Genomic DNA, 25,269 nt, shown 5'->3' with positions numbered 1-25,269 from the left:
AATATTGACCTTCCTAGTTGCTATGAAAAGGAGCTCCTGCCTAATTAAACCTCTGGCATGTCAAATACCTAAATGCACACTTTGAGTACTGTGCTCAGTTTTGGGCCCCTTGCTACAGGAAGGACACTGAGGTGCGGGAGTGTGTCCAGAGAAGGGCAACAAAGGTGGTGAAGGGCCTTGAACACAAGTCCTGTGAGAAACAGCTGAGGAAACTGAGGTTGTTTAATCTGGAGAAGAGGAGGCTGAGGGGAAACCTCATTGCCCTTTACAGCTCACTGAAAGGAGGTTGGAGCAAGACAGGAGTCGGTATCTTCTCATATGCAACAAGTGACAGGACAAGAGGAAAAGGCCTCAATTTGTGCCAGGGGAGGTTCTGGCTGGATATTAGGAAAACTTTCTTCACAGCAAGGGTCCTCGGGCATTGGAACAGGTTGCCCAGTGGCAGGTGTTGGAGTCATCATCCCTGGCAGTATTTAAAAGACTCGTGAACGTGGTGTTGAGGGACATGGTTTAGGGGCACTGTTTTAGCAGTAGTGGGATTGCAAGCTCTAGGCAAGCAATAGGACTTGATGATCTCAAAGGTGTCTTCCAACCTTGACAGTTCTATGATTTGATGTCAATAGCATGATTGGAGGAGAGGGTGGAACTAAGGTCTCCCAAATCTCTCCAAATCAAGCTAAAGTCAGTGCTCTTCACTTTGCAAGTGTCTGCAATGAGGTTTCATCACCAGGTCTTGTAGCAACAGTGGGAGTCCTAATGCTGGTATGGCTCCAAGGGACCAGTGTTTCCTCAAGGTCTCTGCTTTCCCAGGACTTGCCTGTGGACTGCAATGCTTGAAATGCTGAGAGCTACCAGCTTCTTCTCCAGCAACTGCTGACAGCAGTGGGGAATGAGCACAAGGCAGATGAGACCCAAGGCTTCCAGTGGAAGAGTCACAAACCAGAACAGTCCAGCAAAAACACTGCTGCATGCATTTTCTCCTCTCTGCCTTGTATCCACAATCCAAACAACCCGACAACAGTGCCAGCTTTCCTCTGCTGGCAGTGACTCCAGGTACAAATCACTGGAACGATTGCTCTCTCTGGTTGATTTCTGACCTTACAGAAGTGACCACTTCTCTGGTTGTTTAACTAACAACTTTGACATTTAAAAATAACATATGACTACACATCAATCATCATCTGTTAACCTGTGCAAAAGCAGGTACTTTGTAAGTCTCAGGGCTGCACTGGGAATCCGGGGGTGGAAATGCAGGTTGTTCAAGCAGTAGTTCAGCCTGGTTTAGCATTCTTTCACATCTTTATTTTGGAGCAGACTAGAACAAATGAAGCAATTAGAAGATGTGCAGTTGGCCTTACTGGATGGCAGAATGAAGTTCCCTGTGGTCAGGTCTGGTCTGGTCTATAAAGAGGTTATAAGCCTTGGGAGCGAGGTTTTGAAAATAATTTGATCTATATTTTAATCTGGAATCCTTATTTATAGGCAAGCAGTCCTGAGTCACAGCTGTTGGTGCGATGGTGTTTTCTCAAGGAAATCTTTTCTCCTCTGCTAAAAGGGAACAGTAGTAAATTTCACCAAGCCATTAACTCAGACTGGGGCTGGGGCTGGGACAAGAACTGGAAGAGAGGTGCGCCCAGGTTTTCCATTCCTGATTTTAGCTTTAGATTTTAGCTGAAATTAGAAAGCAGAATAGATTTAGAGGTAAGTGTTCCCAGAGTCTTCGAAGATCAGCTTTGCACTATCTCTGGCTTTCTGCTATTGTAAGTATTTGCAGTCCCTTGTGAAGGTTCTCCTCTGAAGACCTGGAGCATCTAGTAAGAGCTTTCAAGTCAGCCAAGATATCCCCTGTTTGTTGAAGGGGCAAAATTAGATATGAAATTCCACAACCCTTGATCATGGGGATCCCAAGTACCTTGTTTCCACAGAAAATGCATTTGTTGCCTCCCTCCTAATGCTTGAATGATCAGATGTGGAGATGCTGTCAGTGTTCCTGGGATTCGCCTTGGGAAGCTGAGCCTTTGCCACTAAATACTTGGAATCGGACCTAAAATTATTCTCTCACTGAGGACTCATAACACAATCTGCTGCCTTGAAAATTCTTAAACAGAACAGCTTGTGGGACAGGGATGGCTAGGAAGCAGAGAAACTAATATGGCACTCTGGGCTAGAGGGAGCAAGGCAGAGCTCAAGCAAAGGCCCCGCTGGGAAATTCATTAACCGCAGCTCCTACAGCTGCTGGAACTGCCTGTTCTGTCACTGTCTGGACTTTTTCCTTCGGTTTTACTCCCTGAAGATAATCCCAGTGTCATGGTCAGGACTTGAAGTTTCTCACTTGCTGAAGTGCTGCATCCTTGCCTCTTCTCTCTGCTGGGGGTGACAATTTTGACCCTGAGAAGGGCCAGGAGCCAAACCACTGGGGCAAAGCAAGAGCTTTCCATCTGTTGGATCCATCTCAGGAGGCAAAAAGGGAGGTTGTTTAACATTGCCCCCTGAGCTTTTGTGCTGTGTTGTGCACCTGAAGCCCTGTTGAAGTATGTCTAGGCCCAGAAAAAGAAATACAAAGCCTTAGGCAGAGAACACATGCCCATAGCACCTGACAGAAAAAGACACTTTTAGAGCATACATGCATAAGCAGGAGTGTACAGAGATGGTTACGAACCTCTGAACCCACAGGCAGAGTGGTGTCTGCAGGGAGCTCCAGTAGGCAGTTTTTTTCTGTCAAGCACCTTTGACTTCTTCCCACGTAGGAGCCCATTGCATCTGCAATTTTTTCAAACAGAAAGACACCACACATGGGAGAACCTCATCCTTCCACAAGGACAAAGCAATGCATCTGTTGCTGAAACATAGAAGTGAATCTTTCCTGGCCAGGTCAGTACCCTCTTGGCTGAATGGCATGGCATGCCCACTGGTGTGCAGTGGTACCCTTCAGGAATGGCTCCAGGTCACGTTAAGCCATTCCACACAGCAGCTGTGGTTGAACCACTTTTCAAACTTCAAGGTTGTTAGGGCCAGATCTGCCATTTGAAGACATCCAGGCACACTTCTGTTAAAATCAGTGGGACTTGCTGGGAGGTGGGGGCTTTCTCTGTTGAAATGTCTACTTGTCTACTCATTTCTTAAACACCTCCAGGAATGGTGACTCCACCACCTCCACGGACAGACTGTTCCAATGCCTGGCCACTCCTTTAGGAGATAAATTTTTCCTAACATCCAACTTAAACCTCCCCTGGTGCAACTTGAGGCCATTACCTCTTGTCCTGTCATTAGTTACTAGGGAGAAGAGGCCAAAACTAGCCTCACTCCAACCTCCTTTCAGGTAGCTGCAGAGAGCAATGAGGTCTCCTCTCAGCCTCCTCTTCTTCAGGCTAAACATACCCACTTTCCTCAGCCTCTCCTTGCTGCATGAGTACTCCTGCCTTCTTCCTTAGAGAGTTGTGCTGTGTTAGGTCAGATTTCCATCCAGGTCTAAGTATTTGAGTTCGTGGTTTCCCTCATTTGGTTCCTTGTTTTAACTACTAAATCTTCTTTGTATGTCAGCTCTGTAGACATCTAAGCAGTGAACATGCTTGCAAAGATCTGTGGTTGTTAGCTAGCTCTCACACAAGGCAAGCTGGCATTTTAAAACAAAGTTTAAACACAGAGAAACAGGATTTTATAGCTGCCTATCATGCAGACAAAGCAGATCCAACACACAGAAATAGCCCTGTCCTTCTTAAATCTGTATTTTGAACTGACTTTCAACCAGGTGTTTCCACTTTAATTTGATCCCAGGCATTCCTAGAGGTGATGTAAGATCCAGATCCACAAGGTAATAATGAAGTCAAGAGTTGAAAAATTATCAAGGCCTAATCTGGCAATTCAGTCCCTTGTAAATCATTGTGGTTAGTTATTGCAGGGCCATTCTTACCAACCATGTTCTCCTGAGACTTCGCATTAACTTCACCACCTGTTTGACTGTCAAAGAGACAAATTTCCTTGAAGGGAATCATCCACTCCTGACATTATTTATGTCTGGGGGAAGAGGATGGATTGACTGGGAAACTTCAGTGGCAAGAGTCTACATATGCTGAACCAGGGAGTGATGCAACTAATTTAATCTGTTTGATGTTACACATAAGATCCCAAAATGAAACCTATAGGATTAAGGAATTCTGCTGGCCTGTTTGGTGCTCTAATGAAATGTGGACAACTGTTGCTCTTTCTTCTTCTTTTTAACAATCAGATGCAAAAGTCAGAAGAGCACATCCAGAGCTGTTCTGTCATCTGTTACTGCACCTGTGCACTCAATGTCCCAATGGCTTAGACCCAAAAAGTGTGTCAATGAGTTTAACAAAAGCTCTTCTACTGAGAGACAAAAAACCCCAGGATAATAAACACAGCTCAGTGGGGTGGCTCCTTCAACTAACTGCCTGGGTTACAGGTTACGTGTGATAACTTGTAGGCTCTGAGCAGTGTCAGTGAGTGAGGCAACTTGTGTCTTCAATCAAAGATAGAGCAAAATACTTTCACAAGCTCAAGCTTGAGATTTCTACACAAAGCGTAAGCCCAAATTGCTGCTCAGGCTTTTTTCTTCTTTGTCTTCTTTTTCTTTTTTTTTCTTTTAGGAATATCTTTCAAAACAACTGAAAGTTGAGTAGATTAGAAGTAAAGATTAAAAAAATAGATATTAGGTTCTAAATCTGTTATTTCCAGCACACACCAGTTACTTCCGACAATATTTTCTTGAGTTCCTTCCACTTGAAATGATACAGCTTATAGTGTGGATTTTGTAGAGGGAGTATGGACACATACATGCTATGAAACTCTCATCCTTACCTTGTCATTCAGTACCCTGAATCTGCATCCACTCCACATGTCTTATTCTGTGTAAAATCTGTCCCAGTGGAGGTGGTTCTCTCCTGCTCACAGCAGCTTTGCATGTCTTTCTCTTGAGTGGTGCTGACCATAAACCCAACCTGCTGATGCTCTCTGCCAAAAGGCAGAAAACCAGCTTCCGTGGCTTCTCTGCCCCATTGGTGCTCCTGACCACACAAAGCAGACAGTGTAAAGAAAGCTTTTACCTGAATTTACAGAGTGTCTTGTGTTTTGAGGTACTTGTTTTGTTATTCTATACTCTCCCAGACTGCTGGCAGCAGTGCAAGGAAGGTTGTGCCTCCATTGGAATCTCTACTGAGAGATGTAAACTAAGGAACAGATTGTTGGAGAGGATCTGGCAGAGCTCTAGAAGATGCTGTGAGCAAATCTGGGAATAAAAATGCATCGTAAGGAACTGCAGAAAGATGATACAGAGTTAAGGGAATGCTCAGGATATTACTCAGAGATGTTTTTATTCAGGGTGTGAATCCTGTATGTTCTTTAAGATATCTCTACAGCAGGCAGTGCCAGGATTGTGGTCTTCCCCAGTGGAAAATGAAGGAGGGGGAGGGAACCTGAGCTGAAGCCCAAACCATGCCTTTTGAGGGCACTAGAAATGTCTCCATGTGGGTGAAAGCCTTTCTTGGGAAGACAAGGTCAGTCAAGCTGTTGGTGAGAATATAGTCGAGACCCTTTCTAATGCCCACTGGTATTTCTGGAAAAGACTGAAGTATTTCAGGTCCAGCAGCCCAGCATCACCAGCCCAAACAGACCTCAGTTAAATTCATGACATTTCTGTTTATTATATTATTCTTACCCTTTTTGTGACCCAAACTTCAGCCAAATATGTGGAGCTGCAGGTGTTGCACGGGAAACCGAAGATAGAGTCAGCTGTCTCTCTGAGGCAAATCTGTTTACTTACCGAAAACATTCAGAAATTGTGCTTTCCCTAGAAGCCTTGACCTGCAGGTGACAGGTTTTTTGCTTCCTGCTTCACATTGCTGTCAGCCAGCATTCCCTTCAGGATAATGTCTGCCCAGGCTCTTATCAGAATTACATTTAGCAAGGCAGCAAAGGAAGGGGCATGAGTCTGCAGCCCAGCTTTAAGTAGCCTTGGTAATGTATTTCTTGAACTGCCTGGTCACTGAGGAAAACAAAACAAAATCCAGAAGAAGAGACCAGAATTCATCTGCTTTCCAGACAAGTTCCACAATGTTCAGCTGTGGAGCCTGGCCCTGCCTGTGCTGCCTTGCTCACTTCTGGCCCAGCTTCGGCTGAGGAAGGCTGCATGCAAGGGTGGCATAGCTTTGACTGCTGCTTCCTTCTTCAGTCAAAACATTCCAAGTTTGCTTCCTAGAAGAAAGACTTGCTCTTCATCAGGAACTCAGTTTTCCTCTTTCTTTTCCTGGCATAATGGCCAAATGAACATTCAAAGCAAGCTGGGAGAGGACAAGTACATGATAACATGGCAGGTGAGAGTGACTTCCAGTTTTGATTTCCTTCCTTTTGCCTAAGTCAGGCCTGACAGACATGTAAGCTTTTTCCTCTGTGTGATCAGAGATCTTCCAATTTCCACTTTTGGAGCAGATCAGACAGCAGGGTGTCAACATCTCCCTGACAAACTGCTGCTGCAGGTAAGCCCTTACTTGCTGCACATGAACAGTCAGGTCCATGCAGACACAGACAGTCCTGTGTGTCCAGGATGCTTGGCTCAAGCAAGTGTCCTACACTTCCAGGTTGGCTTCAAATTCTCTCTCCTCTCAGTCTCTAGGTCCTTCCTTTACCTTCATCTGCAAACTGGGACTATTTATAAACTCTGCTGACTTGTCAGGTGAAGCATGTGAGCGACCTACTGATAGATGTGTTTGGGTGTGTAAAAATAATTGCAAATTTCTCTTCACCACACTCACTTTAGTGAGAACCACGCTGATAGGAGAGCTGGGAGATGGTTTCTGATGGACATGGAGCTTAGAAGCAGAATGAAACAACAGGGTAAGAGGGTTGCAGAATCAGAGCAGGATCACCTAGGGCAGGTTACACAGGCAGGTTTGGAAAATCTCCAGAGAAGGAGACTCCACAACATCTCTGGGCAGCCTGCTCCAGTGTTTTGTCACCTGCACAGTGAAAAAAAAAATTCCGTATGTTCTGTTCCCATGGAACCTCCTCTGCTCCAGCTTGCACCAGATGCTCCTTTTCCCATCATTGGACATCACTGGGCAGAGCCTGGCTCCATCCTCCTGACACTGCCCTGCACATCTTTATAAACATGAATGAGGTCACCCCTCAGGCTCCTCTGCTCCAAGCTGAAGAGCCCCAGCTCCCTCAGCCTTTCCTCAGCAGGGAGATGTTCCACTGCCTTCAGCATCTCTGTGGCTCTGTGCAGGACTCTTGGAAGCAGTTCCCTTATTGAGAGGCCATGATATGATGTGGGCTTTGGAGGACTGGGCTTGGCTGACCAAGGTGACAGGGACCTATGGGTACAGAGAGGGTAGAGGGAGCTGATAACGGCAAGTGCCAAAGTGAACAGGGACTGACCCTTAGTGGGAGCCATCTGTCTGTAAATAGGCTTAAGGGAAAGGAATGGGCTTGTGCAAACAATTTGTTCTGACATTTCTTAGCTGTTGACTCCTGGGGTCCCTTAATTACGTTTTTCACTGTGTTGATAAGAACATCTAAAGCATACACGTGTGAGATATATTAAAATGAAAAAAGACCCCAGTGCCTCCAGCACTGCTCTCATAGAAGACTAATTAATCCTTTCCCAATCCTTCTCACTAAACTGTTATCTTTTGAAAAATGAGAATGAAAAGCTGTAAAAGATAAAGCTAGAAAAGGAAGAGGTAGATATTTAAGGTGAAGATCCACTGGCTATTTTTATACTACAGCCCTACAGAGAGAAGATTTTCTGTGCTCAGAGGTATGAATTAAGGCCATGTGAGTCCAAACTCTGGATTTCCTGGCACGTGTCAGTTTAAGCTGTTATAAAAACGTATTCATAGGAGTGTGAACACTTATAACTCATGCCTTTCTGCTATCTGGGATACACTGCTGTGCCATTTGCATGTGCAATTTACCAAAGAGCTTGGAAGAGCAATGCTTGGAGAGGTAAATCAGTCACAGGATCATCGAATGACTCTACAATTCCAATTGTATTTTGAATGCACACTCTTAAATTATGGGAAAACAGCCACATGGGCCATTGATTTTCCAAACATGCAAGTTAAAGATGATTTACTGGCAGATGGCTGTGTGCAGGGGTACACACACAGAGAGCTGCTTACCCCCAACTTTACAAGAAATCCTGGGAAACATCCCAGCTTGCTTTACAGACTTACAGTAAGAAGAATGTGACACCCTTTGCCATTATGTTTGCTGCCAGGGATTCAAGCAGAGGTAGAGGGGGAAGGGGAAGGCTTTTGGCAGAACAGCTCAAGGTCTTGAGCTTAACCTTTGAATAAGCAGTGACTGTTTCTTCAGGAGAACTGTGGGTGTTGGAGTAGGACAGTGAGACAGAGGAGAGTAAGAATACCTCAGCAGGGGTTTTCCTTCTGCTTTATGGAAAATGATGCAAAAGCATCCATGAGTTCCTTCTAATGGGAGTGAAAAGAGCCACAGGACTCATTTTTTGTTAAGGCAGACAGCAGTTTCATGAGGTCATTGTTCTTAGTCACAGCTATCTCACAATTGGCTGAGCAGCTTTTTTGTCTTCACCTGGCTGCATTGCTCATCCAACGCCCTGGGGGATTCTCTTCCCAACCAGATTTGAGAGGGCTGTTTGGATGACAGGAGCTTTTAAAAACAAAGTGCACTTCCTCGTGACTAATTGCTTTCTGGTTTCTTGTTGGTGATGCAGAGCCATCTCTGTCTGAAAGTGTGACTAATAATACTGCATCTACCCATTGCTCCAGGGACTTGCCCATTTGCTCTTGCCCTGGAGAAACAACTTAAGAGATGTCTTGAGAGAGCAGGAGCCTTTCTCATCATCCTTGCACATGTGGGACTATCAGAAAGTGAGGGTTAAAGGGCAGCACGACCCTGGCACAATTCCAGGGTCCCAACCCTTTGTGACATTTCTGGGGCTGGAAGACTGAGACCAGCCCTTCTGGAGTTTTGCTGGGGGCAGAGCTCCTTGCTCAGTCTGCCTGGCCCCACAGTCATGGGGCTTCACTGCAGCTGGGCTCATTAACAGTGTTTCCCCCCTGCCCTCCCGAGGCAAGCTCCTGGGAACAGGTGGTGAGTAGCAGAATCCTGTCCGGTGGTGGCACCATGCTTACCTCCACCCATGGTCTGGGCACTGAGAAGACCTCATTATCACACTCCCCTAAATGTTTACAATGAATGATGAGGAACCCACTCAGAAAGAAAAAAATATTCATGTCTTCAAAATCAGAGGGAAAGCTGCATTGCGGACAACAGTCTGTGAGGAAGGTGACAAGCCATGCCTGCATGTACCTGTGTACACAGATACACCCTGCTCAGACAACCAGCTCCACTGGACCCTCCCTCTTCCTGCCTAAGCTTGATTAAAAATATCAACTTCTTTTCCATATAGACTGTGAGAATGATGCAGGCACTTCAAGTGTATCTGTCTCATGTTTCAGGTCACAATCACCCCATGAATGCTCCAGGCTTGGGACAGAGCAGCTGGACAGCTGCCCAGCAGAAAAAGACCTGGGGGTGCTGGTTGGCATCTGGCTGAACATGAGCCAACAGTGTGCTCAGGTGGCCAAAAAGGCCACCAGCATCCTGGCCTGGGTCAGGAATAATGTGGCAAGCAGGAGTAGGGAAGGGATGATGCCCCTATACTCAGCATTAGTGAGGCCACACCTCCAATACTGGGTTCAGTTTTGGGGTTCTCACTCCAAGAAGGACATCGTGGTGCTGGAGTGTGTCCAGAGAAGGGAAAGAAAGCTGGTGAAGGGTCTAGAGAACAGATCTGGTGGGGAGCAGCTGAGAGAACACGGGTCGTTCAGTCTGGAGAAAAGGAGGCCGAAGGAAGACCTCATTGCTCTCTATAGTTTCCTGAAAGGAGGTTGGAGTGAGGGGGAGGTTGGTCTCTTCTCCCTATTATCAGGTGATAGAACAAGAAGAAATGGCCTGAAATTACACCAGGGGAGGTTTAGGTTGGATATTAGGAAAAATTTCTTTGCTTCAAGAGTGGTCAGAGATTGGAACAGGCTGCCCAGGTGGAGGTGTTCAAGAAACGTGTAGCCATGGCACTTTGGGACATAGTTTAATGGCCAGGGTGGTCTGAGGTTGAAGGACTTACTGATTTTACAGGTCTCTTCCAGCCGAAACAATTCTATGATTCTAGGTATTATGATTAAACCCCATGTTAAACCAACTCATATAGACCAACCAGCTGAAGTCCTTCCTCTCATTTCCATGGTCATCGGATCAAACCTGCAACCAGTATATAAGAGCTTTCTCACTTCTTATAATTAAACTGTGTCCCTGAAAATATCATTAAATTCTATCAAATTCTTCTCATATTTCCTTCCAAAGCAACTCTACCCTTATGAGTCGAGAATTACGTACTCTGCCTCATGGCAGGTTTTTAAATAATGCACCAGAACTATGCCTGCCACTTGCTAGCCCTAGTAAATTTGATATTTACACTGTCATCAGCTAAAGTGTGTTGGGCTCCTGTTGTGTAACCTTGGGGATTTGCTGGGGTTTCTATAAAACTCAGGCCAGCTGCAATAGCGAAGGCAGCTCAGTTTAATAGGCTAATAAATACATTTAATGACCCTCATTATGTCTGGCAGTGATATCTGGTATTAAAATGCAAGTGTTAGCCTGAGCAGAACGTAAAATGCAAAGTCCCCTGCTGAAATGGTGCAGTCTGTGTATGTGTAACCCACATAAACACACACACGTGCATGCAAACCCATTGGAGGGGTCCTGAAGAAGAATGCTCTGGCATTTCTTTTTCATTAGTTCTTGAGCTATGTCAGATATCTTTGCAACTCAAGAGAAGAAATAATTTCAAGTTGCAAGAGAGTATGGTAGAGGAGACATGGGATAGATCTGCTCCCATATGAAGGCAAGCAGTCACGTGCCGGCTGGCAGACACACTGCACCCAGCCTGTACCACTGGTAGGGAGCCAAAATAAGCTGGGAAGGGACTTTTTATAAGGGCTTGTGGTGACAGGACAAGGGGCAATGGCTTTAAAAGAGCAGGGTAGACTGAGATTAGACATTGGGAAGAAGTTTTTTTGCTATGAGGGTGGTGAGGCACAGGATGTTCGCTGAAGTTGTGGACACCTCATCCCTGAAAGTGTCTAAGAGCAGGTTGGATGAGGCTTTGAGCAACCTGGGCTAGTGGAAGGTGTCCCTGTCTGTGGCAGGGGGGGTTGGAACTGGATGATCTTTAAAGTCGCTTCCAACCAAACCATTCTGTGATTCTATGACCCTGTTATCTCCAAGGGATGTCTCCACTTCTCAGGTGGCTCCAGACTCTGGCCAGGCTCAGGCACAGCACTGGGACTGCTGTTGGGATGTCAGGGAGGTTTGACAGTTCAGGCTAAACGAGGTGAATGGAGGCTTTAAAAAATTCCCTCCCTGATCAGGTTCATCAGTTTGGATGGATAAAATGATAGGGAGATGCTGTAGTGGGGGGGGGGGGGGGGGGGGGGGAAGGTGACATAAATAAGTAAAAAATGATCACTTTTGTATTTAAAAATAAATCCTCTGGTAAACCATTCAGCTTGTCATTGCTGAATCAGAACATGCCAGTCACTGGATCATCTGGACCCGAACGTCAGCAGGTGCTCAAAGCACAGACCCTTCATTTTCATGTACGAGATTGATAAACTCCTGAATTTCCTGGCTAGCATGGATCTGAGCACTCCAGAAAGCAGGGGAATGAGGCTTGAGTGTTTTCTGTTGCCACTACAAAAAATAGGATTATCCCAGAATTCCAAATATGCCCCTCTTTATTTTTAGTTAATATGTTAATCCGCTTAGGGAAAACTCCCCCTTGTGCTCCCTTCTGCTTTCCTGCTCGCCGCATAGAAAATGATCTTCGTTATGAAAGAATTCTCTCCGGCCTTGTTTTCAGTCATTTCAGCACACAGAAATTTCCTGCTCCAGCCAGGCAGTGCTCTAGCACCCTGACCTCCCAGGGCAGGGAAAGGTTCTGCCATGAGTGGTCAGTGGCTTGGAGGGAGCACCCTGCGTGCCCTCATGCACTCTCTGCTCTGGGCTCTTTCTTAGAGGCTTTGGAAGTATTTGATCAGCTCTGCCTTCATTCACTCTTTATGCAAGGTCAGACTTTTTCCCCCTCAGGGACCCCAGCTAACTTGTTAGTCCCAGCCAATCCCTTTTATGGTTTTGGAGGCACAATTCCACTTAGCTCATCTGCCCTGAAGATGAGTGCTCACCTGTGCTGTGCTTCTCAGTACAATGAGATCCACTTTTGCTTTAACTGCTCTCATCAGGAACAAACCTATGGATGATAGCTTTTAGAAGGAGATTTGGTAGCAGGTCAGTGAGGTGTGGAGGCTGTAAAGCACTGCACCACAGGGTTTCACAGAAAAAGGAAGTGTTCAGACAACAGGATGCAAGCAGGGAGAGCCAGAGAGGAAGCTGGGACCTGTAAAACAAGCTGGTCACCCAGGGCCAGAAAGATTGTCCTCTTCAGAGTTCAATAACACTATTAGTCACCATGAAAATACTGGAAAATATAAACTGTGGGTGAACTTCTCATGGATTAGAGATATAAATTGACTCCTAGAGCATCCCCTCTGAACTGGAGATGGGAACAGTATCCAACCACAGGCTCTGAAGTCAGCAACCCATGATCCGTGACATGGCCAAGCTGCTGTGTCCCCAGGCAGAGGTAGAGGGTTAGAGTTAACTGTCTAACCAGCAGTGCTGTTTTCCTCCATCTCATCATAGAAGTCAGTGTGGCCACACACTGGGACTCATCCTAGGGGATCCTGCACTGGTTTTCCTGGAAGCTGTTGTGGCAGAGAAAATCTGTGAGAAGCACAAACCTTGGAGGATCACAACCTCAGAAGGCAATGGAGGAAGAGATCAGTTAATTATAAAAATAGTTTAAATCATATGTGGTTGTTCTTGAAGTTTTGTGAGCCTTGCAACAGCAATAGGCTCACTGACCCTGTTGCTTGTTTCTGTGGTGGACCTTTCTCTGGACAGATATGGGTAACAGCTTATTTTCTTGATTCCAAATGCCATGGGTATGCCCCCAGATTACAACAATGACATTTGGGGAGCTGGCACTGAGGCACTCTGGCCACTCTCTGGTAGAGTATCAGGTGGCAGGCTGCATGTTCAGAGACAAAACTTGTAAGCAAGAGCAGCCAGAGAGCAACAATCTCAATGTTAGCTTTTTCCTCTCACCTATTACCAGGTAATCATAGAATAGTTTGGGTTGGAAGGGATCTTGAAGATCAACTAGTACCAACCCCTTGCCATAGGCAGGGACACCTCCTACTAGATCAGGTTCCTCAAGGCCCCATCCAACCTGGCTTTCAACACTTCCAGGCTTGGAGACTCCACAACTTCTCTGGGCAAACTGTTCCAGTACCTCACCACCCTTATGGGGAAGAATTTCTTCCTAATGTCTAATATCAGTTGAGCCTCCTCCAGTCTGAACCCATTGCCCCTTGTCCTGTCACTTCATGCCTTTGTCAAAAGTCCACCTCCAGCTCTCCTATTGTCCCCTTCAAATACTGGAAGGCTGCTGCATGTTCTCCCCAGAGCCTTCTCTTCTCCAGGATGATCAACCCCAACTCTCTCAGTCTGTCTCCATAGCAGAGGTGCTCCAGCCATCTGATCATCTTTGTGGCCTCCTCTGGACCTGCTCTAACAGTTCATTGTCCTCTTTGGGGACTCAAGAGATTGACCCAGCACTGCAGATAAGGTCTCTGGAGAGTGGAGCACAGGGGCAGAATCCCCTCCCTCCACTTGATGCCCACACTACTTTTGATGCAGCACCAGATGGTACCAGGGTTGGTTTCCGTCTTTGTTTTGGCAATAGCTGCTCAATTGCTTTGACAAAACCAGAGTGCTCTTGCTGGGGTGCTTCCCAGTGTCCTGAAACTAACAGGTTTGCATGACAGAAGTCCCACACCTGCCAAGGGAGGTAGAAGAGAGCTTAGCAGGCAGGCAAGCAAGCAGAAACAGAGTCAGAACTGATACATTTCTACTTAGCATTTCAATATTTTCAACAGAAATCCATTTCAGTGTACTTGTGTTTTCAGCAGAAAGGAAAACCAAAATGATCTAAAAAGCTTTTAACTAACTGTAGTGTCACGGGCAGGACACAGGAACCACAGGAAGTCTTTCCTTGTTCTGCATCATCTCTGAAAGAAGCTCTTGTAGATTATCAGGAGGAGGCCATGCGTTCCTTGTGCAGCTATTGACTTGTCTCTTCTGGAATTACCACACATCACTCCATTGGCAATGGTTTGGTCTGAAAAATCTCATCTTTAAAATGATCTGTCTGTTGTTTCTGGTGACTAAGCACCAAAGAAGGAAAGAGCTTTTCATTACCCCTGCTTGCAATGCCTTCCCCAATTTTTATTCATCTGTTTTCTGTTCCTGGGTGAAGAGGAGTTGGGCGAGTCTTGTCAAAACTGCTCTCTTTCTGCCTGGACAAAGAGGAGTACCACACTGGTATGGTGCTGAGAATAGTCAGGCTGGGAACACATCAAAGGCCAGGAGACCATTCTTTCATATGAAATGGAAGAGGAGTATTCCATTTGTTTGATTCCTTTGAAAACGCCCACTGGGGTGACACAGACACAAAGCAGAGTCAGTCTACACACCCCTGACTGACAAGCACCTGTGTGGCCTAGGGAATGAAACCTTCCCACAGAATCACACAGAATCACAGAATCTAGGGGCTGGAAGGGACCTCCAGAGATCATCCAGTCCAACCTCCCTGCCAGAGCAGGATCACCTAGGGCAAGTCACACAGGAACACATCCAGGTGGGTCTTTAACATCTCCAGAGAAGGAGCCTCCACAATCCTCCTGCGCAGCCTGTTCCAGTGTTCTGTCATCCTCACAGTGAAAAAAGTTTTCCTCGTGTTTACATGGAACTTCCTATGCCTCAACTTCCACTATTGCCTCTTGCCCTCTCATTGGGCATCATCATCGTCACCATCCTGCTCAGTGAAACCCAGAGTGTTTGACAGAAGCATCTCCAGAAAGAAAACTGAGCATTGTGCCAGGCAGGAAAATCAAGATTCATCAGGATCTGGCCTGCCTCTCCAGTGCTCTTACCCCACCTTAGTTCTTCCCTGTATGTTTTCTGTCTTAGACTTGTAAGCCCAAGGTGTTGAGGTAGAAGTAGGCTGACTGAATGTTCATTTCCTGCAAAGGTTTCCTGTATGACGTAAGCAGGAGAGTGGGAGCAGCAAACAGCTCCTCAAACATTAGCTTTGTTGGGGTGTTTGAGGTTGTGTGAAGCTTGAAGGAAAGCTCTTTTTTTTGCATTGATGAGTGTAAACATTAGGGGGGGGTTGAAGAAAAAAAAGTTTTCTTTCCCCCAGCTCAAGGGAATTTGAAGGTTAAGAAGGGTCCCAACAAGCTGAAAAGAAATGTCTCTGCTCTTTAGGTTTATTATTGAAAGTGGCCAGATGCCATTTGGATGTGACTAGAAATGGGAAGTTATACTACAGAATGCAACACTTCAAACCCCATGGTGAAAACAAAAGTGAAAATAGAAAAGCATTCAGCTGTGCTCATTTACATTTGTGATCCACAGCCTAGGGCCCTTTGACATGAAGATAAGAACTGAATTTTATCACATTTCTGTTCAGTGTGAGTGTGGCGTGTCCTGCACAGTCAGCTGGGTTTTCACAAGATGAATCTTAAACCCAGATGGGGTGGTGGGCGGTGGAGCACTAGTGGAGGAAATGCACTACATGAACTAGTTTGAAATCATCTAATGCTATTTTTTTTCTTTCCCAGTCCCAGTTGGAATGCCATCCTGTGCTTCAACTCAGAGCTGTAAATTTTTGCCTTGTATTGGACACAAGACCTGCTAAGAAAAGCAATGCAAGGTTCTTCAGCAATGAACTAATTATTCTGGCACTTGATTCCAAGCAATAATAAGAGTAGAGGAGGCAGAATAGCTTGTAGCTATCTTATTAACTTTCATAAAGAAGGAGCACCAGGCAAAACCTCTGCTACCATTCATGGATCTGACTTATCATTAAGGATCTTTTGCCACTGCCAAAGAATAAGATGGCTTATACTACCTTGTAGTGCTTACAGCAGCAAGGCTTCAGTATGCCCACCTGAAATCACATAAGCTGTTTTTCAAGGCATGTGAAAGTGAGGAATTCGCCAGCGGTTCACCACAGGCTACGGTAGAAATTATACAGGCGGCATGACGTCAGATTCAGGCTCCATACACCTAACCAGCCACTGTGAACTCCTCTGGTGAAAGAACATCCTGGAGTAAAAGACACATTTTTGCCACAGTATGATTCACCCTGCCTTCTCCATCAGTGCACAACAGCCAGTCAAGAGTTTCAATGCTCTGAACAGCCAAAGAGCATGAAGAAGAGGTAGGACCAACAATTCTGGCCCCATAGACTTCCAAGCATGTCCCCATTTTCAGCCACATCCCCAAGTGCCGGGTGTGCCCTGAAAAACAAACTCAAACGTCTGTGCTGTCACTCAGATTCTCTGCAAATCCTATCTCACATATGGTTGCTTTCTGTGTGTGTGCACAAGACCAAGTGATGATAACACAAATGCCCAGAGAAATGCTGTCCAGAAGCATTTCTTTTACCAGCCCTTGAGTAAGTTACACCTTGAATATGGGAGCTCTTAGCCTGGCAAATGAAGAAAAGGTATTAAGTTTCTTTGTGTAATATAGTGGAAAGAATAAAATGACACCTGTCCAGGACATGCTGACAATTTCTGTGTTAGCAAATTAAATAGGACCAAAGAAGGCTGCCAGGCACCAAAATGTGTTTATGTTGTCAAATTGTTGTTGAGATCCCTGACAGAATTCTGGCTAGTAGCATTCATTAAGATGAGTGAATGTGCCTCTCCCATTCTTTGGTGGGCAAGAAAGTTCAGGACTGTGGATGTACCTAGAACAAGCCTCTATATCTCAGAGATTCTGACACAGAATCACAGGATGTTGAGGATTGGAAGGGTCATTGAAAGATCATCCAGTCCAAGCCCCCTACCAGAGCAGGATCACCTAGGGCAGGTCACACAGGAACACATCCAGGCAGGTTTAGAATGTGTCCAGAGAAGGAGTCTCCACAACCTCCTTGGGCAGCCTGCTCCAGTGTTTTGTCACCTGCAAAATGAAAAAGTTTTTCTTTATGCTCACATGGAACCTCCTCTGTTCCAGCTTGCACCCACTGCCCCTTGGTCCTATCACTGGACATCCCTGAGCAGAGCCTGGCTCCATCCTCCTGACACTGCCCTGCACATCTTTATTAACATTAATAAGGTCACCCCTCAGTCTTCTCTTCTCCAAGCTATAGCCCCAATTCCCTCAGCCTGTCCTCAGCAGGGAGATATTCCACTGCCTTCAGCATCTTTGTGGCTCTGTGCGGGACTCTTTCAAGCAGTTCCCCATCTAGGGTCACCCAAAGAGCCACACAAAGTGTAATCAGTACCTACCTACTCACAGCAATCAGAGATCTATGGACAGTCAATGTGGATGCAAATCCTACTGATTTTCATCAGAATATGACTGGGTTGGGGCCTTCCAAAATCTCTGGAACAAGACAACACCTGTTAGTTACACTGAGGCTGTTCCCGCCTCTGTGAGATACAACTATTGGCTCTGTCTCATGTGTGTCAGCATTATCCATCCCAGCTGGGTGAAATATTCTGGGTTGCTCCCCAAATCTGGTACAGATAGGATGCCCCTGAATCAGTGAACTGCCAGGTCACAGTGAAAACATATTTTTCATCTGTGCTGTCATTCTTCACTAGTAATAGCTTAATTGCCTTGGAATTTGACAAGCACAAGTCATGAGTGATTTTGTACATTTTAATCTGATCAGTTGTTCACAGTAATTTATCATTTTTCAAAAGTGAGGAAATAAAGGTATTTCAGAATGGAACTCTGGTTCTTAAGTCTTCCATTTAGGCTGCACAAAGCATGGGAACTAAATATTTACCTTAAATGTGCAACCACTGAACAAATGTAAATGATGACACAAATCAAAGCAGACTTGATCTAGCTCAGGCATTGAAAGAAATTTATTTTTCATTTGCCATGCAGCCTGAAGTCAGACTGCCCTAACTACAGATAGCACAAAACCCTACTGTATATGAGAGGTACAACTTTGATAGACCCATCTGGCTTATTTTTCTATAATACCAAACAATGGCTGGCACAGGACTCAGAGGGCATCAGCCAGCAGGTGATCTACAGGACCAGCTCCAGTTGTGGCAACAGCCCTCCCAAGCATCATTTCTGTCTAAATGGAGCAAATCTTTACTAAGGTGTGAGGAGCAGTCATCAGTCTTAGCTGGCCAAAGCCAAAAGGTAAACAAAGCAAGTAAGAAGCCACTTCAGCTGAAAGAAGAATCTCAGAGATTGACGTTCCTGGCATATTCTGGTATTCAGAGGGACTTTCCAGCACAAATTAGCAGTGGACCAATTTATATATGCTCAGTGGATTTGAGCTCAGCCACAGGATTCCAAGAACATTCCTAGAGGAGCAGTGTTTGCCCTGGAACTGCATGCCATCAGTCCAGAAATACAGCAGATGAAGAAGCAGCTGCTGGAAAGGAGGCAGAAAGCTGGTGGCCATGAACCCTGTACACACTGGTTAATACCCATGAAGAAAGGGGGATTCTGAGCTGGCACATGAACTTACTAAACAGCAAGGACAGCTGATGAGTTTATGCTGCAAAACAAGGGACAGTGACATAATATGGGTGAAACATAAACCATGTGGGGAAAAACCAGTGACACAAAGGAGTGCTGTGAGTACAAGACTGGATGTGGTAGAAGGAGCATTGAGTACAAGACTGAATGGGGTAGAAGGAGCATCATCAGTGTCTTTTAGCACAGGAAATGAAAGGAAGGAGTAAAACCTGTGGCCACACAGAGCCAGCCCAGCTTCCACCCTGGTACGATGGTGTCAGCTGGGACAGGACACTCTTGAACTGCTGCATAGGGATCTCCATACTGTCATTGCCTTCTTTATGTCCCAAATCATGACTACACAAGATTTAAGATGATTATTATTTGGAGACCTCTACATGACAGTTGTATAGCCAGTGAGGATTTAGAGCAGGTCTCAATCTTGTTAATTTCTTGCAAATTTCTTGCACAGCACAAAGCTATTGGGGTAAAGATAGTGAGGCATCATCCATGAATATGCATGTAACTGAGGAAATGGTGATGTACATGTGACAAAGGTGTGTTCTGTTGAGCTGAACATGAACTGTCACATAGCTGCCAATTACAGATGTGTCAGAGAGGTGCTGACTACAGGCAGGGGAGGTTCAGGTTTGTAACGTTCCATTTTCTGATGCATAATACAATACCCACCTTTGCTGGGTGGTGGATTAGTCTTGAGGACTTCTGTTAGCTCTAAACCAGGGTGTAGAGCCCCAGGAGTCCTTACTGTCCTTAGCACATCTATAAAGTTAAACATTTGGGATGATCATCTTTCATGGGAATACATGGGCTTGTCATGGGAGCTTGTTGTTCTCTACATGTAAACCCACTTAGAGACAGCAATGGCCAGGAAGAAAGTTTTGTTTCACAGTGGTCAGAATTGTCTAAGCAAGAAAAGATGCAAGAAGAGTTTGCTTAGATGTAGATTGCTTCTAAGCAAATAGTTGAATGAGACAAGGTCTGAGAAGTAGAATCCATGGTGATGAGTTTTTCAGAGTTCCGTGTTGCTTCTTTAAGTAAGAAACACCATTTTGGTTTGTTTGTGCTGAGGCGGCAGTCCCACTACTCTCAAGTCTTCTGGAAATTCCTGCCCCTCCTCTTCATGATCTGTAATGCAGTGTGTCTGTGCAGACTTGAAACCTCTTCTTTTTTGCCTCTAACCTGACTGAAGAGGTCTGCCCATGCTGCTAGCGTGTACTACCCAGCTGGGTCAGTAAGGCAAGACGCCGTTAAAGCCTGACACCATCACACAACACTGAGTGTTCTGCAGTGGGCTCCGCTCTCTGCGATTATATCTTTAACACATCAATAACTTAGCCTCTGGTTAGCAAAGATCGCTGAAGCATGACTAATCAGCAGATGAAAGTGTCTTTGTGGGTATTAGCTTTAATGAAAAGAAAAGGGATAGTTATTTTGGTGGTTTGAAATCTTCCATAAATCAAAGAGAATAGTGACAAAGCAGGTTCATATGGTAAGAATGAAGCTATTGTGAATAAAATTAAAGGAACAGCTATGCTTATATAAATCACAGGCCAGGACAGCATTTGTAAGAGAGTTCATGGGAACAAGATCATTTAACTTCCTCAGGTGTAAATAACTGATATTTAGCTAATGTTAAAGCATCTCTAAAGAAAAACTGATGGATGAGAGTCCTTAATAGGGAGTTTCCTTTTTTAGGTTTTCCTTTCCTTTCCTTTCCTTTCCTTTCCTTTCCTTTCCTTTCCTTTCCTTTCCTTTCCTTTCCTTTCCTTTCCTTTCCTTTCCTTTCCTTTCCTTTCCTTTCCTTTCCTTTCCTTTCCTTTCCTTTCCTTTCCTTTCCTTTCCTTTCCTTTCCTTTCCTTTCCTTTCCTTTCCTTTCCTTTCCTTTCCTTTTCCTTTCCTTTCCTTTCCTTTCCTTTCCTTTCCTTTCCTTTCCTTTCCTTTCCTTTCCCTTCCTTTCCTTTCCCTTCCTTTCCTTTCCCTCCCTTTCCTTTCCCTTCCCTTCCTTTCCCTTCCCTTCCTTTCTCTTCCTTTCCTTTCTCTTCCTTTCCTTTCTCTTCCTTTCCTTTTTTCTTCTTCTTCATTTTTTTTTTAATGCAAAGAATACCCATTAGTTTATCTTGGCCACTTTGTCATGTGCAGCGACAAACAGCCAACATAGAACTTGTCCTTTACCACTGCTAGAGAGGAGGTCATAGCCAGAGAAACTTCAGTCTGGTCACTCATAGAAGCTGTTCCTGGCTGATGTAGACTAGAAAGTTGCTTGGCCTTCATGATATGGCTTGGAGGAGCTCACAGGGGCAGTGGGGACAGTGACAAGCACAAAGAAAGGTGAACTCCATTCCTTCTGGGGAGTATTCATGTTCAGCTCCTGAATTTTAGACCTCCTTTGCACTCCTGTGTGGTTAATGTGCTGTATAATCACCCCTTGAGCTTTTCCAGGCAGTGACTCAGAGCACTCACACTGAAAGCTTAACCCTCTGCAATGCCTGCATGGGAAGCCTGCATGCCAAGGTAGCTAACAGCTCCCTTTCATCCTCTCATGTTGGTTTATGCTGTGTCTCCGTCATTGATCTTTAGTGGGGTGCATCAAGAAGAGCGTGGCCAGCAGGTCGAAAGAGGATCTCCTCCCCTGCTACTCTGCCCTGGTAAGGCCACATCTGGAGTATTGTGTCCAGTTCAGAGCTCCCTGGTTCAAGAAGTACATGGAGTACTAAGTTTCCATCTCTGGAAACATTAAAAAACCCTCCTGGATGTGTTCTTTTGTGACTTTCTCTAGATGAACCTGCCTTGGCAGGGGGGTTGGACTCAATGATCTCAAGATGTCCTTTCCAACCCCTACCATTCTGTGACTCTGTGAATTTTACATTTCATCCTCATGGATGTGACAATGAACCCCAAACTCAGAATAGTGGCTGGGGTCTCTCTGCCTCTGGCTTAACTGAACATCCTTTCAGGTGGCCTGAAGCAAATGAAAAACCCACTCAGGTCCAGGTCCCTTTGTTTTCAACTGTACTTTTGTATTGCTATCACATGCTTCTTTTTCAAAAAGCTATTAAAAGAACTTGACCTGCATGTTGCAGGAACTGTTGCTAAATGGTTGCTTGGAAATCACATAATCTTGGCCATTACCCTAAGGAAAGGTGGCATCTAAAGTAAGACTTTATGTAGAAATATTAACTTATGCTACCACTCAGCTACTGTATTGGAAGGCTTCCCACACTCTGAAATCTTTCAGTTTGGGATGTTGTTGGGGTTTTTTGTTGTTTTGTTTTGTTTTCTGAAATCTTTTAGCTAGGGGCTTTGGTTTGGTTTAATGCTGCCTCTTTGTTGTCCTCTCACAGTACAACTGTCCAGGGAGCTCCTGAGTAGGTGAAAGAGTTCTGCTGAAGAGTTTGTGAATCAGGATCTTACTCTAAGCTATTTCTTATGCAGCTTGTTTTCACATTTCAGGACAATTCCCACTTAACTAAGGCTAATGATGAAACATTTAATATGGATCTATAAAAAATGTGTGGGGGTGTGTTTGGGTTCTAAACTCATAGTTTGGCCATCACAAGTTTTCCACAGACATTGAAGCAAAGGACTATGTGGTTGCACAGCAACGAGAGTAGGATCAAAAAGTAATTTTCATGGAAGAATTTACCATGGTCATGGTGAAAAAATAAAAGCCCCAGACCAACAAAATGCTGTAATTCAAGACTTTTACATGATTCATAATTTACAATGGGAAGGAAAAAGAGCATGATGATGCAAAAAAACCGCTGTGCACATTTTTGCACAACATTCTACTGCTACATGAATCGTGCTTGTCTTGGGTTAACTTGAGGGAAATAATCCTAGTAATGTACGTAAGGCAGTCATGCCCACTTGTCAGGGGCTTTTTATATCCAGATTTCAGTGGAAAGAGAGACACTTTTTAAACAGATGGCAAACAAGCTCCTTTCCCCTTAACTACTTAGCAAAGTTAATGACGTAGCTAATCATAGGACTGTGTGTGGTAATTCATTCATGTGCTTGCTCCATGTATTTAATGTTTCTGGAACCTCCACTGCAGAGTACCTGGTTACAACTGATAAAATACTATATTGGGTCATCATGGATTCAAGCACATTAAGCACCTGTTGAGGGTCAGCAAGTGCTGAGAGCCACCACTCAGACCCATGAAGCAACCCTGACTTTGCCTCTGACTGAGGCAGGAGAGAGCCTGACTACTACTTGGTGGTGCATCTGATGCTATTTTGTATGCGTTGCAGCTGTGTGACACCATTCAAGCTGGAGGACAGAAGCAACGTTAAAAACATGCCTCTGCCAGGGGAGAGGCTTGCTAATCGTCTCCGAGGACAATGGCTCCTTTTGCTGTGACTGACAGCCTGGAGTACCTTGCACCAATAAAAGCCTCATTTCAAGTGTCAGATGCACTGAGTAAATACATAAGGGGTTCTTCCACGAAAAACTCTCCGTACAGGAAGGAAAACAAGCTGAGAACCAAACCATCTCCTGGTTAGCTTTATGGTTGTGACATGGGAAAATTCCTCAGTCAGGAAGATCTGGCTGTTTACATCACCAGTTCTTTTTATGTACAGTTGTTCCAGTTTGAAGGGGGAACTTTAGCCTAGTCCCTTGCTGCAAAGACTGAAAATAAATTACCATTGGATGTAAAAGGAAATAATAAGGTCTATAGAATTCATTGGATTGCTAATGGGGATATAGAGCAGAGGCACAAACAGTTCTCCCTTCTTCTGTCGCTTTTTCTTGCAACTTCTCTCTCTCTTTTTGTGGCCTTGCAAGGGGTATCTCTGTTTTGACTACTGTGTGAGGTAACAGGAAGGAGGGAGGGAGTGGGGAAGGAGGTGAACAGGTTCCCTTGATCTGTCCAGGAGGGGTCTAGGAGTTTCTGTGTTATTTATAAATTGCAAATAGAGATATATTGTATATACATATTGTCTATTTTGTACATACTCACTGCATTCCTTATTTCTAGATTTTTGTTTGCTTGTAAATATAGCTTCATTTTCTTCCAAAACTTTCTGAACTAGCCTGGCAATTTTTTACTTTGGGGAGAAACTCTCTCAAACTAGTTGGGGGTTAATTTCAACCCACCACAACAGTTCAAAGCATATTCACAGAATCACAGAATCACAGAATCAATAAGGTTGGAAAAGACCTCAAGGATCATCAAAGTCCAACCTGTCACCCAAGACCTCATGACCACTAAACCATATCACCAAGTGCCACATCCAATCCTCCCTTGAACACCTCCAGGGATGGTGACTCCACCACCTCCCTGGGCAGCACATTCCAATGGCCAACCACTCTCTCCATGAAGAACTTTCTCCTCACCTCCAGCCTAAACCTCCCCTGGCACAGCTTGAGACTGTGTCCTCTTGTTCTGCTGCTGGTTGCCTGGGAGAAGAGACCAACCCCCTCCCTTCAGGTAGTTGTAGACAGCAATGAGGTCTCCCCTGAGCCTCCTCTTCTCCAGGCTAAACACCCCCAGCTCCCTCAGCCTCTCCTCGTAGGGTTTGTGTTCTAGGCCCCTCCCCAGCTTTGTTGCCCTTCTCTGGACACGTTCAAATATCTCAATGTCCTTCTTAAATTGGGGAGCCCAGAACTGGACACAGTACTCAAGGTGTGGCCTAACCAGTGCTGTGTACAGGGGTACAATGACCTCCCTGCTCCTGCTGGCCACACTATGCCTGATCCAGGCCAGGATGCCATTGGCTTTCTTGGCCACCTGGGCACACTGCTGGCTCATGTTCAGCTCCTGTCACCCAGTACCCCCAGGTCCCTTTCCACCTGCCTGCTCTCCAGCCACTCTGACCCCAGCCTGTAGCTCTGCATGGGGTTGGTGTGGCCAAAGTGCAGCACCTGGCACTTGGACTTGTTGAATGCCATCCTGTTGGACTCTGCCCATCTGTCCAGCCTGTCAAGGTCCCTCTGCAGAGCCCTTCTACCTTCTAACAGATCAACACCTGCTCCCAGCTTGGTGTCATCTGCAAATTTACTGATGATGGACTCAATCCCCTCATCCAGATCATCAATAAAGATATTGAACAGGATGGGGCCCAGCACTGATCCCTGGGGGACACCACTAGTGACAGGCTGCCAGCTGGATGTGGCACCATTCACCACCACTCTCTGGGCTCAGCCCTCCAGCCAGTTCCTAACCCAGCACAGAGTGCTGCTGTCCAAGCCACAGGCTGACAGCTTGGCCAGGAGTTTGCTGTGGGGGACAGTGTCAAAGGCCTTGCTGAAGTCCAGGCAGACTACATCCACAGCCTGCCCCACATCCACCAGGCTGGTCACCTGGTCATAGAAGGAGATCAGGTTGGTGAGGCAGGACCTGCCCTTCCTAAATCCATGCTGGCTGGACCTGATTCCTTGGCCATCCTGCAGGTGCACTGTGATTGCCCCCAAGATGATCTGCTCCATCACCTTGCCTGGCACTGAGGTCAGGCTGACAGGCCTGGAGTTTCCAGGATCCTCCATCTGGCCCTTCTTGTGGATGGGCATCATGTTGGCAGCTTCCAGTCATCTGGGACCTCTCCAATGAGCCAAGACTGG

The sequence above is a fragment of the Indicator indicator genome, chromosome 12, assembly GCF_027791375.1.
Source record: "Indicator indicator isolate 239-I01 chromosome 12, UM_Iind_1.1, whole genome shotgun sequence".
Lineage (NCBI taxonomy): Eukaryota > Metazoa > Chordata > Aves > Piciformes > Indicatoridae > Indicator > Indicator indicator.
The sequence above is the reverse complement of the archived record's forward strand: the minus strand, read 5'-3'. Positions refer to the sequence as shown.